Source organism: Stegostoma tigrinum, chromosome 24, assembly GCF_030684315.1.
Source record: "Stegostoma tigrinum isolate sSteTig4 chromosome 24, sSteTig4.hap1, whole genome shotgun sequence".
NCBI lineage: Eukaryota > Metazoa > Chordata > Chondrichthyes > Orectolobiformes > Stegostomatidae > Stegostoma > Stegostoma tigrinum.
Window position 1 is genome coordinate 2,170,065 of NC_081377.1, and position 15,268 is coordinate 2,185,332.

The 15,268-nt window shown below is 40.6% G+C and overlaps 1 protein-coding gene across 10 annotated transcripts in view; it reads left to right on the top strand.

Moving 5' to 3' along the window:
- The window catches only part of rims3 (regulating synaptic membrane exocytosis 3), a 194,408-nt gene that overhangs the window by 51,917 nt on the left and 127,223 nt on the right, over nucleotides 1-15,268 (top strand). For 3 of the 10 annotated variants that reach the window (XM_048557711.2, XM_048557708.2, XM_048557710.2), the window contains exon 2: nucleotides 868-957. The exons of the other annotated variants lie outside the window; for them this stretch is intronic. The gene's annotated coding sequence lies outside the window, so the exon portion shown is untranslated. The remainder of the gene's footprint in view (nucleotides 1-867; nucleotides 958-15,268) is intronic. 10 annotated transcript variants of the gene reach the window in all.

Here is a 15,268-nt window from a genome sequence, read left to right on the forward strand (position 1 = left end):
CTACATTTCCATACATTCCAACCCACTCACTTTCACCCTTGGGAAGTGTGAAAGGAAAATTTGGATCGGCCTTGCCTGACATCTGACCTATATATATCTGACCATTGTTTTTTTTCTCAAAGTGATGGATAGTTTAATTGTTTTTTGCTCTTGAGAAAAATAAAAAAACTTCAACGCGTGTCTTACGGACGGACAATTCCCACGATCTATATCAGACGTGGGAGCGTTAACAAGTTTTCCCTGTTGGCCGAGTTGGGTCATCACCTGGAATACAGTAGCCTGACATGGTGTCAGCTATGGAAGCTCTCCCATCTCTGAGTCAGAAAATTATAAGTTAAAGTCTTACTCCACACACTTAAGATGTCCACACTGAGGGGCTGCCATGCCATGGAAGTGCCCAGTTTCAGAGCTGGTAAACAGAGGTACATTTTACCATACAGATGGATGTAAACGATGCCAAGCCACACTTTCAAAGGGAATAGATGGCTTTTCCTCAAGTATTTTGTTATCTCACAACCAACTAAAACATCTGATCTGGTCATTTATCTCATTTGCTCTTGATGGAAGCTACCAGTGTGCAAATCAGCTGCCACTTATCTTACATCACAGGTTTGACTGTAACATTCTTTTGGACATCTGAGGTTGTAAAAGGCATTGTTGTAAAAGTGCAACACAGTTGAAACTAAAGTAAATCTGCTTGTGCTTCATCAACCTAAATGGTACTTCACAAAGTCATGGAGTAATTTCACACAGTATTTACTCATGGGCTTGTCATTGCCATCTCTGTTAATAGTTAATGTTAGTTGTGTATAACATGAGGCTTACACAGGATCTACCCAAAGACTTATCTTCTTCTTAAAATCTCAGCTGCAGATATCCTGCTTGAAGAAAACCACAAGAAGCATCGCATTTATCATGAGTTGAAAGGGGGAGCTGAGGGAGTGGGCGAACTGTGAGGTGAGATTAACTCTGTGGCACTTCACTGCTCCTATTCTATCATCTTCAGAAAGTCCTGATTAACAGTGTGCTGTTGATGCAGTGTGCTTTCTTGTGCTGTGGACTCTTGCCCGCAGGGAACTTGACAGCAGAACTTGGAATTAATTCTCATGAATCTACAGACTGTGGACAGACAGCAGCTCTCCAAGCTCACTCTTTGACCTGGGTGTCAACCCAGTAAGAAGCCAGTGTTCCATGGGTGCTGGGACTCCCCACAGCTCTCACTCCACCTCACCCCCTACCTCTCTAAGCCACTCTGTCACCTGATCACTTTCAACTCTGGTTTTGCTTGATAAGGATGTGAAGAAATGTCAGACCTAGGTTTAAGAATTCACAAAGGCTTCCTGTTTGCTGCAGTAAAACCATTTGCCATGAAGAGCTAACTTTGACCATCTCAAGCATATGTACATTACAGGGACTCTGCAGAGCAGCTTTCTACCAATTGAATCTTTTCCAGCTGCACATTGCTGATACTTGGCAAAGAGAATGTTCCTCTTTATTGGCTGGACCTCACAGCAACACAGTAAAAGCTGTCCTCTGTGTTGTACTTATTATTTATATTAATAATTAATACTCGCCTCCTGAATGGCTTGGTGTCTAAGTGCAATGTCTAGTGCATTACTGAGTCTCACAAACTAGGAATCACAACAGCCCGTGGTTAGTTACTGATCTCAGCGGGGCCAACAGTGAGGTGTTAGAACTGACCTCGATACCACTGTACTGGCCAATGGTTCTTGCCTTGATCAGCAAGAATCCCTTGGTGGGTAATGATGATGTGGAGGTGCCGATGTTAGACTAGGGTGGTCAAGGTCAAAAATCACATGACACCAGGTTGTAGTCAAACAGCTTTGAAGTCACAAGCTTTTGGAGCCTCGCTGTCTTCAGGTGTCACTGAGAGAGGTGGCATCAGACAAAGAATTGTCTGATGCAAATGTGTTGAATAAACTAAAATGGCTGTTAAATCTTTAATCAATTAGAAAGGATTAACATGCAAATCACAGAATTTCTTTCAAGCCACTGTCCCAAGATCAATAAAAGTTTTATCAGTGTACCAGAGGCAACATCTCAGGCCAGACAATGCATTTTAGGTGTGAGGCCTTGTTTAGAATCTGGCTGTGTATCAACTTGGAGTCAATTTATTTTCAAAGTAGGAATTTATAAAATACCACATTGACTATCTACAAATTGTGTGCTTTTTGAACAAAATAGAATATGTCCGCAGTTACAAATCTGCAAATGCATACTCGCCTCATAGGTTTATATCTGTCTGTATGTGTGTGTGTGTGTGGTAAATAATGTACATGTTTGTGATTTTTCAGAGCATGTATCTGTATGTTTGACATGTGTATATTAGACGTGGTGTTAATTAGGTTTGAGTGTGCCTGTCTGTGCTGTCTGGTGTATGTCTGACATCTTTGTTAGGTCAAGACAGCAGTTCATCACAGGGTGTAACTAGACACAGTGTGTGATCTTAGGAATTTGGTGAGTTTCAAAATTTTAATCTATTCTAAAATCTAGATTTGTTGCATTTAATATTTAACTATGTACACTATTAAAGATAAGGTTCTTTCGGTTTAAGCCAGGGATAAATATAGTCCCAACTAGAGAGGCAGCTAAAAGTGAGTTAATTATATCACTACTTAGAACTGGTTTCTCCAGCAAGCAATGCTGATTCATCTCTGTAAAATTTTGCCTGACTTAAATATAGGCGCTCTTGCTAAGCTCACAACATAAGCAGGTACATAGACAGCAGCTTGTCAGAGCACTGTATGAGCTTGGGAAATTGGTGAGTATGAGAATTCAGTGTGGTGAGGGAGAAGATGCTGCCTGACCTTTTACATGATAGGTGTGAGCCAAGAATTACATTGGCTCCAACAACACCTTCATTTTAAAATTCAAAACTCTTTCACGTCCTCATAGCCCCACAACCCCTCCCACTGCAACCTCCACCATCTCTACAGTACCTAAAAAATCTCTATCAATCTCTGAGAGTTTGTGTGCCTTCAGTTCTGTTTTCTTGCTCATTTCTGGTTTTAATCATAGCACCTTTCACATCCTTGTCTTTAGCAGCCTCGACCCAAAACCACTCCCTGTCTCTGCCTCATAGTCATCCTGTACAAAGCTGCTTACGATCTACATCTATGACCCAAGCTCTGGCCACCTGCCTTACACCTTGGTGACATGGTGTAAAATTGTGTTCCAATAATCGCACTATGAAAAGTATCTTCGGATATTTTGCTGTTACAAGTGTTATATAAATACCAGTTGTTGCTATTTGCACTCAGCAGGATACCACATGAAATAGGGCAATTTGTAGTGATGTTTCAAGCTACTACTGCCTGCTCTGGCGCAATCTGGTCCAGCACTGATATCGGGTAACTAGAGCTCTGATGGAGGCATTGCAGGTTTCCAAGAAGAGGATGCACTCATCTGTCTCACTCCTTGTAATTTTCACCTCGTTAAAAACCAATCCTTGAATTACCTACCCCCTACCTTCTTTTTTATACCAGTCTCAACCCTGTGAGGTCCTATCATGCTTGGTATAATGAAGTGCTGTGTTCTCACCTGCCCTCTCATTAAAGATCACTCTTACAGCATGCCACACCGGGAAAGGACACAGTTCAACATCTTTGAAACTTGGAAATTCGTTTTACAGTTCAGGCAGAAACTGTGGCGAGAGATAATGGAATTCTGCAGATGCTGGAGAATCCGAGATAACAAAGTGTGGAGCTGGATGAACACATAGCAGGCCAAGCAGCATCTTCGGAGTACAAAAGCTGACGTTTCAGGCCTAGACCCTTCATCATCTTTTTCTGATGAAGGGTCTAGGCCTGAAACGTCAGCTTTTGTGCTCCTAAGATGCTGCTTGGCCTGCTGTGTTCATCCAGCTCCACACTTTGTTATCTTAGAAACTGTGGCTAAATGCCATCTGAAAGAAGCAGGCACATAGATTGATTTCTTTATCAGAAAGGAGCTATTTTTAAACATGAGCATTGATGAGTGAATTGCAGGGATTGCATACCAAGAGCACAAACTTGAAAATAATGTAGTAAAATCATTTTACGAGTTCCAAGTTTTACTCAGAGCAACCAACAAAATAGGGACTGAGAAAACACAATTAAAGCAATAAAATGGTACATCCTTTGGTGACAATTTTGAACAGATCAGATCAAAGCCTGTTGCTCTTGATCTGGGAGTATTCAAAATAATAGCAAAAGGCAAAATACGGCAGATGCTGGAAATCTGAAACAAACAGAGAATGTTGGAGAAACTCAGCAGGCCTGGCAGCATCTGTGGAGAGAGAAACAGAGTTAACATTTTGAATCAGGTATGACGTCTTCAGAACTCAGTACAGTTCTGAAGTGGAGTCATACTGGATTTGAAGCATGAAGTCTATTTCTCTTTCCGCAGATACTTCCAGATCTGCTGAATTCCTCCAACATTCTGGATTTGTGTTCAATAAAGCAGTGTGGAGTTGAGGTGTGATACAGTGTAAAGATCTGTTTACACTGTCGCCATCAAACACTTCACAGACAGGTACAATATGGGGCTGGATATGGAGTAGAGCTCCTTATACATTGTCCCCAACAAACACCCCCAAGTGAGGTAGAGCACAGTAATAGATACAGAGTAAAACTAATTAAATATTATGTCTTAGATCTCACCAGCAGATATTACAAAGATATTACCATGTCAGATCTCAGAATGAAAGCTGGCTTGATAGATTTTTTTTAATTTAACACGATCATCCTTCAATGAAACAGGCACATAAACTACAGATTTTCTTTAATAATAAAAAATAATTAATTAGACAAAAGAAAAAAGAAATAAAATATACCAAGTTGCCTTTATGCAGACAGTTCGCAACAAACAACTGCACCTCCCAGTCGCAAACCATTTCCACTTCCCCTCCCATTCTCTAGATGACATGTCCGTCATGGCCTCCTGCAGTGCCACAATGATGCCACCCGAAGGTTGCAGGAACAGCAACTCATATTCTGCCTGGGAACCCTGCAGCCATATGGTATCAATGTGGACTTCACCAGTTTCAAAATCTCCCCTTCCCCTACTGCATCCCTAAACCAGCCCAGTTCGTCCCCTCCCCCCACTGCACCACACAACCAGCCCAGCTCTTCCCGCCCACCCACTGCATCCCAAAACCAGTCCAACCTGTCTCTGCTTCCCTAACCGGTTCTTCCTCTCACCCATCCCTTCCTCCCACCCCAAGCCGCACCCCCATCTACCTACTAACCTCATCCCACCTCCTTGACCTGTCTGTCTTCCCTGGACTGACCTATCCCCTCCCTACCTCCCCACCTATACTCTCCTCTCCACCTATCTTCTCTCCATCTTCGGTCCGCCTCCCCCTCTCTCCCTATTTATTCCAGTTCCCTCTCCCCATCCCCCTCTCTGATGAAGGGTCTAGGCCCGAAACGTCAGCTTTTGTGCTCCTGAGATGCTGCTTGGCCTGCTGTGTTCATCCAGCCTCACATTTTATTATCCAGAAAAATACTGTTGCTTAAAACTTTATTTTTGACTTAACTCCCCAGTTCTCTGCCCAGTTTTTTTCCACAGCTTCATCTTCTGTGCTGTGAAGTCTTTTTCCAAAAGTACAAAACTCAAATGACATAGCATGATTTTAATAAAGTCCATCTGCTATTTCTCCAGACCTATTAGTCGATGAAACTTGCCATTATCCTTTTTAGCAAGTTAATTTTGATGATAAATGTCATGCCAGATTCTTTCAATGCAGTCTTTGGATTTTGGAACAGGATATGAGTCCACTTTTATTATTGTATTGACATACTATATTCAGAATTTTTGTGACCTATCATGACAGGTGAGCTCCAGCTGCTATGACTCGATTCATTAAAGTCCCCCAGGTGGGCTAATTTATCTGAATTGAGTCCAGAGCAATGTTGTTTTATAGCTGACACATTGCCTCCATTAACATCATTAACATCCAATGATGTTTTTTCCCAGATTTATTCACAAAATCAACTTTTGTAATAGCCTTTGTATATCACTTTGATAGTTTTCTGCAAGGTCAGTGTTATAGTACCTCAACTTTTAAGAAGAATGTATTTAACCAATATAATGGCAGATCAACTTTTGATTTTTAAAATGTATGATTATTCTCGAAATGTTCTGATCTTTTTATTTCACTCCCTATTCCTTTCAATACCATGAATAGACATTTTTTCCTGTGTACCCTCTCATAATACATATTTAACACATTGACATGACACACTGGCTGATTTTCCCTCTTGCTTGGAGCATTTATTAATCACATGATTGAATTTCTTTTTGATTTGGTTTAAAGCTTCTCCAGAGACAGGTAGCAACATTAATACTTTGTCTTCTGTAACAAAATTTAGAATTATGAAATTTTTATCTGCTCTAGCTTTCATTGCTTGTTGAGCGTCCTTCAAATGCTTTTTGGCTAACTCACATGGTTTGTTTAGATTCTCTCTGAAACTTGAAACATAGGCTGGATGTGTAATTTTTGAGCTTTGGTTTATCAATGTTTTCCTTAATCAGTTTAAGTAGTTCTGTCTCCTCATGCCCATATTTCAACTCAAAAAGACTGAATCTTGTGGACTCATTAGAGGCTATTCCTTATTCCCATCATTAGGACATTCCTGACACTAAGCTCTCGCCATAGTCTTCACAGTTTAATGCATTCTTTCCTTGAGATTGTGGGAGACTAGCAACATATGTAAATTATTTTATTCCCAAACTAGTAATCACTTCTTTGAATATTTGTGACTTAAAATTGAAACCTTGATCTGGCAATATTTCTTTGGGTAGTCCATCCTTGTAAAATAGTTGAACTAACTCTTTGGACTGCTGTTGTGCAGAAATAGGCCTAAAGACACTGCTTCAAGATGTGATGTTCTAACATCTATAAGTGTTTTGATGGTAAGGGTTTCCCCAGTACCTGAAAGGTATGGAAAATCTGCCAAATGTGTGATCTTTATGCAGGTCTGGTCAAAAAAAAAGTTTCAGTATTTTAGCATAGATTCTCCGGACATTGGAATTTCTGTGAACCATTCATAAAACAATATTCTGATCATTAGAACTACCAACTAACTGCCGACTGTCTCTTTCCCATCAGCTGGTATTTGTGATGGTCTCCATTTCCTTCTCAGTGCTTTGTCTTTAAAGCAATAACCCTAAGTCATTGGTTCCAATTCAATTTTTGCATAGTTCGTTTGTATTATTTGTCAATTCAAGGTCTTTTTTTTACATTTATACCAAAGAAGATAGTCTAAACATGTCAGCCACATTCTCCTCACTTCATTATTTTTGTTTAAGTTTTAGAAATTTATATTCAATTGTTGAATTTCCAAGTCACTTCCCTTTTTCATGGAATCCTCTTCTCCTATTCTAATTCTAATCAACTGAGAACTAGTCATAACACAATCAGGAAATAACCTACGATGTTCCATCTGTAGAATGTCAGTTCCTTATGCCCTTGCTATTTGTTCAGCTATGCTCAGTGAGACTAATATTTTTAAACCAGTTGGGTCATTTCCCAGGATAAAATTAATTCCTTCAATCAGGATTTGTTTCACTCTGCCAATTACACCTTGTCCATTTATTAAGTCATTCTTTAATCCAACTTTTTATAATGGGTTTTGTAATCTGCATGAGTACATCCAATTAATATTCCTCCCTCATTAAATCAAAAACTATGGCATGCAAAGTATAAAGAGACTATTGGTATTCCAGTTGATTAAGAAGTTTTTAGCAAACAGTAGCAGAAGACTAAAAGATTAATAAAGCAGGAGAAAGTTGGTTAAGAAAGTAAATTGGCAAGAAATATAAAACCAAACAGCAAGAGTTTCTCCAGAAGAAAAAGAAAGAGAGTTGCTAAACGCAAGTGTGGGACTCGTGGAGGGTGCAACTGGGAAATTGATAACAGGGAAACAGTGAAATGGCAGATATTTTAAACCAATATTTAACATCAGTCTTCACAGTAAAGGACATTATAAACATCCCGAAGATAAGCATGTTGGAAGAAGGATCTTGTAATAGCCTCTTTTGTGGGAGACAAAATATTTGACAAGAAAATTGGGCAATAGGCAGACAAGTCACGAGGATCTAATGGCCTTTAAAATACAAGGCTACAGAGTTGGGTCATCACCTGGAATACAGTAGCCTGACATGGTGTCAGCTATGGAAGCTCTCCCATCTCTGAGTCAGAAAATTATAAGTTAAAGTCTTACTCCACACACTTAAGATGTCTACACTGAGGGGCTGCCATGCCATGGAAGTGCCCAGTTTCAGAGCTGGTAAACAGAGGTACATTTTACCATACAGATGGATGTAAACAATGCCAAGCCACACTTTCAAAGGGTGAAAAAGGATGGCTTTTCCTCAAGAGAGACAGAGACAGCAGAATTCAGAACTCAGTGGATTCTGGGGCAGTTCCAGCAATTTGCAAAACTGCTAATGTGATTCCCCTATTTCAAGAATGGAAGGAGACAAAAAGCAGGTCAGTTAATGTAACATTTATCATTGGGGAATATGCAGGATTCCATTATTAAAGAAGAAATACCAGAACATTTTGAAAAGCTTAATGCTATAAAACAAAGTTAACATGGTTTTATGAAAGGGAAAACATTTTTGACAAAATTGCTAGAGTTCTTTGAGGATATAGCAAACAGAGTTGATAGAAGGGTACTGGTTGATATGGAGTATTTGGATTTCCTGAAGGCAGTTGATAAGCAACATAAAAGGTTATTGCATTAGATAGGAGCTCGCAGTTTTAGGAGTAATGTATTAGCATGGTTGAGGGATTGCTAACACACAGAACTCAGACATTCAGGATTAATGCCAGTATGTCCCTTTTCAAATACAGGGACCAATCTGTACACAATATTTCGGGAGCTGCCTCACCAACCCTGTACAAATGTAACAAGACATCCTTATTTTAACATTTTTACACTCCACCTGAAGAAGGTGGGTTTGAAAGACTTAATTAAATCAGTCCTTGGGCCTCAATCATTTACGATCTCTATTGATGACGTGGAGGAAGAGACAGAGAGTTGCTAACAATAGTTTGCTAACAATACAAAAATAGGTGGAAGGGCGTATTGTGATGAAGACATAAGGAATCCACAAGAGGATATAGCTCAGCGAGTGGGCGAAAACATGGCAGATGGAGTTTAATGTGGTAATGTGTAAGATCATGCACTTTGGTAGGAATACTCAAAAGATAGATGTCTATTTAAATAGAAAGAGGCTCCAAAAAAGTGTAGAAGTGAAACACAAATTGTTAGCATGTAGGTGCAGGAAGCAAATAAGAAGGTAAGTGGAATTTATATCTTCGTTGCTGGGAATTGGAGTGTAAAAATGTTAAAATAAGGATGTCTTGTTACATTTGTACAGGGTTGGTGAGGCAGCTCCCGAAATATTGTGTACAGATTGGTCCCTGTATTTGAAAAGGGACATACTGGCATTAGAGTGTAATTAAGACAGAGATAGATAGGTCCTTTGATTGGTAAGGGGACCAAGGGTGGGAGGGAGAAGGCAGAAGAATGAGGTTTTATGGATCAGACTCGATGGGCTGAATGGCCCAATTCTACTCCTATATCTTATGGTCTTACGGCAGGTGTTGAGATGAGATGCAAAGCAATTTCATCTTCCAGAGGGTAGTGAATTTCTGGAATTCTCTACTCTGCAGAATTATGGAGGCTGGATCACTGAAAGATTGGAAGAGGAGGTAGATAGAGTTTTGGAGTTGACAGTTTTGCTAATCTTGCACAAAAGAGGAGTTGAGGCTTGGGTCAGGTCAACCCTGGTGTTGTTGGATGAGAGCAGATTAAGGGGCTGAATGGCCTGCACCAATTTCCTACGTTCTTATGTTTTCTGGATGGCAAATGCTGTCATCAGCCTGATTCGGGACTCACTTGCATACAGTGCTTACTCAACATTATTATTGGTTTACGTCTTTTACTTGATGTACAAGGAAATACAGGGGGTTCTGCTGTGATGCTGTAGTTGCGTTCCAGCACAACATCACGTTACGGATGATTGCACTATAAAAATAATGAGGCCTATGGGAGAAGCAGGCTTAGGGGTAGACCACCAAAAATAGTCACTCAAAAATCACACACAATTCATCCTCACCACTCTCCTGTAAGTATTGGCACCATGCCTGTGACTTGTGTGAGCCTTGACACTCATAATCACATAAAGCCTGTTCACCTGCAACATAGCCTGCATCACAGCCTAGCCCATTGCTGACCTGATATTCCATTGGCACTGACATCTGGATAGATTTTCAGATAAGTGAAGCAGAAGAATCTGACCTCTCTGTTCTATGTAGTCCATTGACATTGAAGTTAATTGTGATATTAAAATACGTTATAAACCTGAGTAACATTAACATAGGGAACTTTTGGTATAAATGATTTAAATGAGCAAATTCAAAAGTTCTTACATAATAAATGTGTAGCATAATCTAGGCAAAAATACAATGTACAAAGGTGCATGTTTTAACCATTCTCATTATTTTAAATTACGCTTCATTTTTTGCATTTAATGTGTTCAGCATAAGCTCTTCAAACTCAGACTTCACATATTTTCCTAATAAGACAGTTGCTCTTTGTGATATTAAATTTGAGGTTTATGACATAAAATCCAATTACTTTTCTCAAATGAGTTCATTATGACTTACTCTGAACATTTTGCATCATCTGCAAGGATCAAAAAAAATTTACCTTTGATAAAGCCTGTGATGTTGACACATGGAATCGCCTTATAGCCAACACAAGTTTGTGTTTTAGAAATAGCATTCCCATATTCAGTAATCACGTACTAGCAGATTTGCGCTGGTGGAACATGCGTTATAGCATGTACCTTTCTTTGTGAATAAAATGGTCAGAACCTCAATGGTCTGATACTCTTGGTCAGTATTCAAAGAAGAATTTTCTTGCTTATCTGGAGTCAATAATATTGTAAAGATTACTAAGATAATAAAATGTGAGGCTGGATGAACACAGCAGGCCAAGCAGCATCTCAGGAGCACAAAAGCTGACGTTTCGGGCCTAGACCCTTCATCAGAGAGGGGGATGGGGAGAGGGAACTGGAATAAATAGGGAGAGAGGGGGAGGCGGACCGAAGATGGAGAGTAAAGAAGATAGGTGGAGAGAGTATAGGTGGGGAGGTAGGGAGGGGATAGGTCAGTCCAGGGAAGACGGACAGGTCAAGGAGGTGGGATGAGGTTAGTAGGTAGCTGGGGGTGCGGCTTGGGGTGGGAGGAAGGGATGGGTGAGAGGAAGAACCGGTTAGGGAGGCAGAGACAGGTTGGACTGGTTTTGGGATGCAGTGGGTGGGGGGAAAGAGCTGGGCTGGTTGCGTGGTGCAGTGGGGGGAGGGGACGAACTGGGCTGGTGCAAACAACTGCACCTCCCAGTCGCAAACCATTTCCACTCCCCCTTCCATTCTCTAGATGACATGTCCATCATGGGCCTCCTGCACTGCCACAATGATGCCACCCGAAGGTTGCAGGAACAGCAACTCATATTCCGCCTGGGAACCCTGCAGCCATATGGTATCAATGTGGACTTCACCAGTTTCAAAATCTCCCCTTCCCCTACTGCATCCCTAAACCAGCCCAGTTCGTCCCCTCCCCCCACTGCACCACACAACCAGCCCAGCTCTTCCCCCCCACCCACTGCATCTCAAAACCAGTCCAACCTGTCTCTGCCTCCCTAACCGGTTCTTCCTCTCACCCATCCCTTCCTCCCACCCCAAGCCGCACCCCCATCTACCTACTAACCTCATCCCACCTCCTTGACCTGTCCGTCTTCCCTGGACTGACCTATCCCCTCCCTACCTCCCCACCTACACTCTCTCCACCTATCTTCTTTACTCTCCATCTTCGGTCCGCCTCCCCCTCTCTCCCTATTTATTCCAGTTCCCTCTCCCCATCCCCCTCTCTGATGAAGGGTCTAGGCCCGAAACGTCAGCTTTTGTGCTCCTGAGATGCTGCTTGGCCTGCTGTGTTCATCCAGCCTCACATTTTATTATCTTGGAATTCTCCAGCATCTGTAGTTCCCATTATCTCTTGTAAAGATTACTGATGTCTTTGTACTATTGCTGTGGTTTTAATTTCGTTTTTTGATTTCCCCCGTTTCTTTATATGTTCTCATGACTACAGTCAGTCTTCCATTTAGTTGCCAGCAATTGGGTTTGGTATGTCCAGTTTTACTATCAAGGAAACTTGATATTTTACTAATGTCAATTTATATTTCTAATGTTTTCCATTATTATTTTGACTTCCTTCTGTTCCTTAAAACTAAACCTCTTCCATTAATGTTTTATTCCTTCAATTTCCGTATGAATTCCTACATGACCGTCTTCTTATCTCTAGCAGTCTGTGTAATATATTATCGGTATTGGACAGACCTGTTGTTTCTCAAATCTTTGAAACTTTAAACTCAGAGTTAAGATTTTAAGTTTGCAGGAATGCTATTTCATATTCTTCCATAATCATCATTTTCCTTATGCTCTCAGAATGTTCCTATAGCTTCTGTGATCAAAACCACTGATCCCACGCCATTATTCTTCCTCTTGGAAATTCTGCAAATATCTGTTGAGCTTCCTTTCTTCTAGTTCTAAGTTTTGATGATAAATTTTAACCATATTTATAAACAGTGCATTTTGCTTTTTTTAAGAGTTTCGTGATGTTCAGAGTGTTCTTCTGACAAGAGTGATTACACATCCATAGCTGTACCCATCAAAACACTTTGTCACATCTGGCTGCACCATTTGTCAGTTTGAGTGACATATCTTTTGAAACAAATTCAGAAATTGCAGAAAAATCTTAGCAGGTCTGGTGAGAGAAAGCAGAGCTAAAGTTTCAGTCCAATGAACCCTCTTCAGAACTGGACCCAAAACGTTAACTCTACTTTTTCTCCACAGATGCTGCCAGACATGTTGAGTTTTTCCAGCCATTTAGTATTTTGTTTCTGATTTGTAGCATCCACAGTTCTTTCAGTGTTTTGTGAAATATCTTTTGACTCCATTCTCAGTTGTAGATTTTTAATTAAACTAAATTCCTCATTGAAATCAGAATCATCCTCTGAATTAGCATCTCTTCTTTCTTTATTCTAAGCTTTTATGTTTCATTTCTTCCTCTCTCTTTGTAGTTCAAACTTTCTTCATTTTCTTTCCCTTTTCTTTTTTTGCCTTTCATTTTCTTTCCTTTGCATTGCTCTTTGTATTTGTTTCTCTTCCTTGTTTCCTCCTATTTTCATCTCTTTGTCTTCCAATTAAAGTTTTTCATCTGTCTTCTCTAACTCAAGTTTTTCTTTTCTTCACTTCAAAATATATTCTAGTTAATTCTATGTGAGTCATCTCAATCTCTGCTGAGCCTTATTCTAGTTCCAAACATTGCATTGTCACTTTCAGCATTTCCTCTGTATGAGATCCTGATTTTAACTCGACATCCAAGTTATCTGCTGTGTGGTCTAGCTGTGGTCAAAATTTTCAAATAATCCACAGTTATATCTTTGGTTCCTAGAAAGTGCTTAGCAATGTCCAGAGCTATTTTAAAATCAACCTGTGTAGTAAATTTCATCTCAATACTCTTATGTAACATTCAACACTTCCACGTAGCCTTTTATTGAACAGGGGTACTGATCCCTCTTTAATTCAATGAACTCAAATCCTGGCAAGAGCCCCCTCTTGGTAGGTTCACTGCTGACATTACTATTGGAAAAATTAGAGCCCAGAATGATATCTAATGTGATAGATCATTTTTTAAAAAACATGTTTTTAATTTTTGTGGTTATTTCCTTCAATAATAAAACCGACATTTATTACACAAAAAAATGAAATAAAGCAAATCAATCTGTCTAAATATAGAACACAGCTGAAAGCTCATAAAATACACAGCAAAATAAAATCTCATTCATTTCCCAACAGCACTACTTTACAGCATTTCAAATTCTATATCAAATATTTATATTTGATTTCATTGCTTCTCCCCCTCGGCTCCATGCTGTGAACTGTAAAGTTTTCTTGTGTGTATCTTCACAAAATCTGAAAACTTTCATTTTCTCAATCTTTAATAATTTACCAAAGGTTCTACATGCAAACCTTTATACCAAGTTAACTGAGCTTTCTTAGAACCCTTCAAAACTCCTTTCTAAGAAAGACCATATTTGCTTCTGACCCCAGTTATGTCTCCTTCAAAACTGCCCTAAACATTTTCAATCTCTGGGTGTTTTAAACTAAAAAGCCAATGGCTGGCACAGTGGTTCAGTGGTTAGTACTCCTACCTCACCGTCCGAGGCACCTGAGTTCAATTCCAGACTTGGGCAACTGTATTTCTGGAGTTTGCATGCTCTCCCCATGTCTGCACACATTTCCACTGGGTGTTCTATTTTCCTCTGACAGTTCAAAGATGTGCTGGCTAGATGGATTGGCCATGCTAAATTGTCTGTAGTGTCTAGGGGCCTGCAGGCTAGGTGGCTGAGCGATGGTGAATGCACAATTCCAGGTTTGGGATGTTGTCCAGAAGGTTGGGCTCAATGGCCTCTTTTTGCATGGTAGGGATTCTATGCATCCCGGTAACTTTAAACCAAAAGCAAGCCTTTCAATGTTTATTAGAGATAATGGGAACTGTAGATGTTGGAGAATCCAAGATAACAAAGTGAGGAGCTGGATGAACACAGCAGGCCAAGCAGCATCTTCGGAGAACAAAAGCTGATGTTTCGGGCCTAGAACCTTCATCAGAAATGGGGGAGGGGGAGAGGGTTCTGAAATAAATAAGGAGAGAGGGTGAGACAGACTGAAGATGGATAGAGGAGAAGATAGGTGGAGAGGAGATTATGGGTGGGGAGGTAGGGACGGGATAGGTCAGTCCAGGGATGATGGACAGGTCAAGGGGGTGGGATGAGGTTGGTAGGTAGGAAATGGAGGTGCGGCTTGAGGTGGGAAGAGGGGATAGGTGAGAGGAAGAACAGGTTAGGCAGGCGGGGAGGAGTTGGGCTGGTTTTGGGATGAAGTGGGGGGAGGGGAGATTTTGAAGATGGTGAAGTCCACATTAATACCATTGGACTGCAGGGTTCCCAAGTGGAATATGAGTTGCTGTTCCTGCAACCTATGGGTGGCATCATTGTGGCAGTGCAGGAGGCCCAGGATAGACATGTCGTCTAAGGAATGGAAGGGGGAGTTTAAATGGTTTGCGACTGGGAAGGTGCAGTTGTTTATTGCGAACCAAGTGTAGGTGTTCTGCAAAGCAGTCCTTAAG